Source organism: Larimichthys crocea, chromosome II, assembly GCF_000972845.2.
Source record: "Larimichthys crocea isolate SSNF chromosome II, L_crocea_2.0, whole genome shotgun sequence".
Taxonomy (NCBI): Eukaryota; Metazoa; Chordata; class Actinopteri; family Sciaenidae; genus Larimichthys; species Larimichthys crocea.
Genome location: NC_040012.1, coordinates 3,143,597 through 3,151,373, shown reverse-complemented (window position 1 = coordinate 3,151,373; position 7,777 = coordinate 3,143,597).

Sequence of the window (7,777 nt, the reverse complement as noted above, 5' to 3'; positions counted from 1 at the left end):
AATTGTACGCATGCAGGAAAAGTATTTTTCATTGCTTCTCTATGGATTATGGGAAATGTTGGGAGCCTGATCCGCTCGTAGCCATTCTCGGGGCAAACACCCCTTTGTTTTTCGCTGATAAAAATCAGAAAAAAGCTATTCTGTTTGGAACAGTGATTGCAAAGAAGTTAATCCTCCGGACCTGGAAGGCGGACACTGCACCCACATACGATATGTGGCTAAGAGAAATGGCGAACATGCTTCACCTGGAGAGATTGAGACTTGAAGACAGAGAAGAAATGTAAAAAAAAAATGTGGGACCCTGTTCTGCAAATGCTCCAAAGAAAAGACAAGTGTGTCAATGTGAAATACCTGTGACCTCCTATTATCTACATACATCATGAGCTGATTCTGTTCATGTTCTTTTTGTGAGTTAAATTTTGAAAACAATAAACATAAATATATATATAAAAACTTACAAACCGGACGCTCCCCGATTCATCACGCTCGAATGGGAGTGCCGGTAAAATGCCCACAGTGAAACAGAACGTAAAGCAGGCCGAGCCTCGGTCCATGGGCACTTTGTCTACTCTGTCTGCTACGACCAGAAGTTTACAGCTACAGATACTTTAGAGCTGGTTTGCCAGCAACCAGTTTCCTGTTTTTGCAGACACCAAGCAACATTAGCATTAATTTGAAGTTCTCACCGCTCGTGGTCTCCACCAACTCTTGAGGAAAAAACTTTTTACCTACTTAAACGCTTCACTATGTTCACCAGCTGCTCTCCATCTTTCTAACTCTGCCTGTCTGCTGGTTGGCACTCAGGTAGAAACAGGTGCCTGATGCCGCTGATGAGATGGTGAGAAGGAACAAAAACAGTGAAGTTAGCTGAGAGAAGTTAAAAGAGCTGCTGTGGAGCTGAGGGGAGCTGCAGGTTTGGGGCTAATTCTTTACGAGTTCCACATCAGACATGTTTGATCCATCGCTGCTTTGCTTGGCTGACATTGGAATGCCTTGCTGAAGGACACTGAGGGAGGAGACGGCGTTTCCTGTTGTCTTTCCACACCCCAGACCTCCTCCCAGCCAGCCTGCGAGTTTGAACTTGTGACTTTCTCCTGTAACTTTTATCTTTTACGGATGTCAGGCTTGTTATTAATTGTTTGGCTTCCCATGCATACATGACTCCAATTATAAATTCAATTATACGTCAACGTGCTGTACGTTCAGATTATTTTCACGATTTGTGCTCATGGGAACAATAAAGTTTGAGTTTGCTCCGATATTGAGGGACAGAGCTGCAGCTGCAAAACAGTCATCATGCACAAAACACGTCCATTAAAAGTTCTTACCTCAGATTGTCTTAGAATTATCTGACTCTGCAGAGGAATGAAACTTTTTCTGTACTTTCTAACCAACTCGTAGTAACACGCCAGCCAGAAAAGATTTGTTGTGTTGGAGTAGTAAGTGTAGCAATGTCATGGCTGAATATTTAGCTGCTTTCAACAATGTAGATGAGGCCTTTGAATTCGATGGTGGCCCGTAAGTATATGGATGAAAAGACGAGGAGAGAGAGAGGCAACAGACAGAGGAGATGAAGCTGGTGGTGATCCTGTTTGTGGTGTGACCCAATAACCACAGAGAGAATTTCACAGACCAGATTAATCGAAATGTACAGAAAACATTTAATTCTCTGCAGGTCAGACACTTATAAGAACAATCTGAGTCTGTCAGCTCGTCTCCATCACTCACTTTGACAGAAACATGGATGCTTTGATGGATTCACGGGTTGAAAAATGCCGAAGTTATCCTTTAACGTGAAGCTGGTCTCACTACACGTTGAAACACTGTTGTTTAAACGTTGAAACCGCGATCGCATGTGGCCTAAACATCTAAACAGACGTCTTTTGAATGCAAATCACCAAATCAAGGCGAACTGGGAAAGTAATATTCCCAGTTAGTCCATCCAGAAGATGAGTTGCAAATTTAGTTTGCATATGCTGAATGTAAAACAGATTACTTGTTGTATGACCTTCAATTTTTTTTTTTCCCGCAGTCGAGGAACCGCCCCACTGCTTAACGCCAAGTGGAATCCAGAGTGGCTTTTAGCCGAGGGTTTGAAGTTATTTTTCAGCCTGATAGATGAAGGTGTACTCTAGCAGTAAACCAATAAAAACAAAGGCGTGAATTCAGCAGCTGGTCCAGCTTTAAGATTCACAAACCGATTCCACATTTGGATCGATATCTATAAAAATAAACCTCAAGAGAATCCATTCTTCTGTGTCACAGTAAGAAATCCACACAATTATACATGCATAATACCTACAGGCATATCAGTTATTGAGCTCCCAAAAACAATGAAAACAATAGGCTAAATTGGATATCACTCCACTGTAGAGATGCAGCTAATTCAACAAATTAACAAATGAGCCAAAACATGGCACAACACTGTGAACCGAGTTTAATTTTCATTAAATGATAACACATTCCAGCCAATTCAGGGCTCCTCTTTTTTTTTCTTCATTATTTGCGTATTCATAAATTCTGGGCACGGGCACATGAACCTCAACCTTTGTTAATATGAATATATTGTGAGACATTTGCATAATCCACTTCATAATCCACTGCAGCACTCGGCGGTAACAAAGATAAGGAGGGGTAGCCACTGTTTCTCCTGGGAACGCTACACAGATAAACGGAGGAAAAGAGACCCACTTTCTGCTCCTATTATGAGATAAAAAAAAAAAAAAAAAAGAGGAAGGCTTTGCAAAGTTTTCACTTTTCAGTGCATTTCCCTTTCAGAGACAGATGGTAGTGGAATATCATTATTTGTGTGCTGAAACTGAAATTTACTGAATTTGCTCAGAGGAAGAGGTGCATGGGTTATTTATGTACCCGCCACAGACACAGCATGCTGATTTTATTACCCTCGCCGCTGCTGCTGCTGCTTCACCGAGACGTTGAAATATGTTTCTTGCAGAAAATGTTTTTCACACACAAAAAAAAAAATAAAAAAAAGCAGAAAAACTGTCGTCGTCGTCGTCGTCGTGCAGCGGGAGGAATCACAAGGCGACAAATGAGCAAACAGAAAAGCAAACTCCCCGGCTCGTCCTGAACATCGCTAATGAGAAGCCCTTTTAGCTTCAATGGGGATGCGGAAAAATTACGTGTGTGCCTGCACCTGTGTGTGTGCGTGCATGACTTTGTGAGTGCATGATTGTGTGTGTGTGTCGTGACTGAGGCAGTGAAAAGCCCTCTTAAGTCCCTCAATCTTTCCTAAATTGGCCTCTGGGATGACGCCACCACACAACTACATCCATCCCCACTGTGCTGCATGCATTCCTGGTGTGTGTGTGTGTGTGTGTGTGTGTGTGTGTGTGTGTGTGTGTGTGTGTGTGTGTTTGGACAATGGCAACACTTCCTTTTTGGCCTAATAGGCAGGGAGCCCCAGCCATTGTGGCCTGATTAGGACTCCCATTCAAGCTCTCTGGGATTTCTAATTGCGAGGCCTTGTGCGACGAACAACCCCCTCACTTCCCACCTCGCTACACTCCCCTCACAACTACTGTAAGACTTAATGAGACACAATTACTGCCCCCTAGGAGTCCTACAGCGAGCCAATCACAAAGAGAGACAAAGACCCCCAGTGAATGGCCACTCAGCGGAAAAAGAGACAGAAAGAGGGAGCGGGAGGGAGGAGAGAATCACAAGCCCTCATTGTCCAGAGAAAGCTCGGAGAGGAGCCTTTTTTTGGAGAAATATAAATGTTTTTATTTAATGCCGGCTCATAATTAGGCCCCTGAGAGGGAAAGGGAGAGCCAAAGGAGTGGAGAGGGGTGGGGAGTTCAATAGGGAAAAAAGGCCTGTAGGTACAAAAGACGAAGAATGACATGTTAGACGTGCGGAGGAGGAGGAGAAGGAAGGGAGGGGGGAAAGGAAGGAGAAAAGAAGAAGGGACAAACAGATACCGAGGTGAAAAAACACAGAGGCAGAAAAAGAGAACAAAACCAAGTAGAAAAACTTGACAGGACTTTCTTCTTTTCTTTTCTTTCTTTTTTAGCTTTTTAAGCTGATTTGCCGTGGGAAATGGCCCCGACGTTGAATGATGCGTGCCAGTCGGGAGGGAAAAGCCGAGGCGGTCGTTGTGTTTTCGCAGGTTTGGCACTTTCAGCGTTTGGCTGAAGAGGTGAAATATTCCTTGATTTTTTTTTTTCTTTTCTTTTTTTGAGAAGTCTCTCTGCCAAAACTGTGTGGGAGGGAATATAACAGGGGACTACAAGAGTTTGGATTCAGAAAGAGCTGCGATAAAAGACGAGAGAGGCAACGGTTTGCAGACAGCTCTTGACTGTATGGGAACGTTTACCGTATTATTTCTCCAGAATAGTACAGATATTATTTCGAGCAGGCATGTCGAGGAGGGAGGGGGGGGATTTGAAGCATTCTCATGGAAAAGGGAGTTTATTGTGAAAGCTGAGACTCGGCATGATGTTCGCAGACAAGAAATATCTGAGGCAACACGTATCGCTGACCGAATAAAAGACTACATGTCAATCAGTCCTCTTGAGAAACGCTGCTGCATTCTTACAACACTCGCCCAGCGGGGGAGACGGCAGGTGTGGCCTGAGGAATAAATGATGATAATAAAAGGCTTTTAAAAGACGTCTGAATTGATTCTCTCAAGATGCACTTGTGCATGGACGGAAAGCGCCGCGTGACATTCTCAGACTGGACAATCTTTGTCTTTTCACAAGAATGTAATCTGTGAAAATCTCAGTCACACTTCTTGCCCTTGGCTAAACAATCAGACAACAATGTCAGTGCATGTTTGGCCTGCACGCACGCACACACACACACACGCACACACACTCACACTAACTGCTAAAACACACGTAAAGGCAGCAGCAGCACAAGGTTAAACACGCACTCATCATTCAGTGATTCAGCCTGTAACGCTCACTCACCTTTTCACTATGTTTGAAAAAAGCTTCAGGCTACTTCTTTTGTTGGTTTGTCTCGTCCAGTGTTTGCTACAGGTGGGGTGGGGTTAAAGGTCAAACTATGCACGTCAAATGATTTGGTGTTTTGTGTATCACCTTTTGCATGACTCAGGAATCATGACTGACGTCTCTGTTTAAATTTTAAATTTAACAGCCCACACAGAGGGGAGATGCCTCTTCATTGGGAATCTCTCAGGCCGGACTCAGACCAAATCCACTCAGGTTTTTCCATAAATTTTAACAAGAGCACTGCGTTTTGGCTGTAGCGGTGTGGGTGGCAGGGTATGATGAGCCCTGCAGCCCAAATCTCAAAGCTGCCATCAGTCTGAACAGCCTGAAATATCACTGAAATATCTGAGAACTATCCAGGTGGAGGTGGTTAAACTGTAATAGTATTCTGGCTTATTCGTTTACCCAGTTTCCTTTGGTTTGTGTCCGATGGTTTGAGAGAAAGAGAGACCAGTGGTGAAGTGACATAGACAGTGAATGAGGGAGAAGGAGCGTCGATTTTCTGATTGTTTCACAGCCGTTACGTTCATCACAAATACACACAGCCATGCCCCCAGATGATCACATGTTTTCCTGCTACAGATATTCTGTATGTTAAGAACCCTTTAGATTTCTCATGCTGCCATTCGCATCAGGCAGCGTCAAACTGCCCAGCCTTGTTATTCTTTGGGCAGTAGATCACATCATCTGTGCAGACACAGACACAAAGCCAGAAAAAGAGACAGTTAGAGACAGTTAAACTCCACAGTGCAGCCATCATCAGAAACTCATATCGGCCTCTGACGGAGCTTTAGAGGGAAGGACGCCTCGTTTCACTGAATCTAAGATGAACTGGAGTAAAAGAAACTACATTAAAGACACACGAGACACACTTTCCTCTCCTAAAAACATTTGTTGAATTAAAAACTCCAACCTGCAACATGCCCACCCTCTCTCTCTCTCTCCCACACACACACACACACACACACACACACACACACACACTGCATTGGCCCCATGTTCCTTTCAGTGTGTGCAGCCTCTCAGCTACTGACTGAACCCCCTTTGTTCGGCAGTGACCCTCTTAAGCGCAGGTTGAAGCCTGCAGCCATTCCACTTTGGATTTGGACCCTATCGCGTGTCACACAGCTAAGTCGACCAGGACCGGGCCTCTTCACTCAGACACACGGCAACAAGTATCCATTCACATTACAATGAACGCTGCAGCAGGGTTTAAGCTTAAAAAATGAATAGATCACCAAAATTATGAGAGACCGCAGAGGCGTCCGGAGGCGAAGCCTGCATCACCATCAAATAGAAATCAAAAAGTACTGTGCTGTACTGTTTTTAGTTTGAGTAGTGTCTGACTCACGGATGCATTGATCAAACTGAGCAACTTTGAGTTCACAAACTTCAATGCACTGTGAAAAAATGTGGCGTAACCTGCAAGTACAAGTAAGACTGAGCTGATGCTGCTGCTACCAATTAATTCCAAATAATTACATTCACATTAAGGTCCAAATTTAACTTTTTCCAGATTTAAATATTTCCAATTTAGTGATAAGTAACTGTATTAAAAGGAAACCCATCATTCAGAATCAGTACATCGTAATGTAATCCTGTTTGGACCATGGACACGACATTTTACATCCATGTCACCAACACTACATAGCTGCTAAATAATTATTCATCCACTGTACAGGTGACACTTTTTCTTTTGCAGTTTACATCACGAGCTGTAGGTGTGTACGGTAACAAACTAAGAGATGTACTGCAGGTGTGAGTTATTGTTTCTTTTTCACCCATATGGTTGAAAAATAAATGATAATGTCATTGCATTTTGCATGTTTTACCTTAATCTTGCATGTTTGAACCTTTATTATTGTCAAGGTGCAACACAATTCTGGAAACTACTGAACTTATCCCACCTCATTGGTGGACTTCTTTAAGACTGAGTATCAAAGTCCTGCTGAGGGAGTTTATTTCTGGAGCTGCCTTTAACATCTGCCTTCATATACTCGTCAGGCTGCCGCTGCTGCTGGAACAACACCGTCTGACACGTACAAAGTGGAATGTGTCTTTGTCAGTTTCAAGTGTGTCTCTGTTGGTTTCATCAGCTTAATCAGGTCCAACTGTGACTTAGATTGACAGGTCATATGTCAAACAGGGATCTTTCACAAAGCGGCGCATATTTGCTGGAGCTGCTTTTCAACCTGCTCGTATTTATCCAGGAAAAAGTTTGTTAATCCTTTGTGCTTTTCTTTTTTTTTTTTTCATTGCCCTGATTTCACTCATTCGGTGCCAGGTATTCATATCTGGGAGCAGCTCAGTGACACTACAAAGACGTGAAACTCAAGCCTGGAAATAACAAATCATACATGCCTGTTATATTAAAATGCAGAGTTTTACCTTCAGATATGATTTGATTGTATTTTTGCACTTCTTAAATGCATCCATACATCGTACATATTCACTGACACACTTCCAGTTTTGCTGTTTCAAGACTTTTGCTAAACTTTCATTGTGATTATGTGTGTTAAATTCATAAATCAAAAAGGAGCACTTGCACACATTAAGATCCAATCCAACTAATATGCTGCAACATCCAGACACGTACATCAAATGTTAAGTTACTGAAGCATTCCCTGTGTTCTGTTGTAACTGCTCTTGTTGGGAAGTCATCATGCACTGCAGCCCTGCTGCTGACACACCTGAATGGAATGCAGCCATTATTAATGTTATTAGTTACAGCTCTGAGGAGTGTTTCACTAAGCGTAAGCAAAAAAAAATCTAGTCCAAACAAACCAGAGACGTTA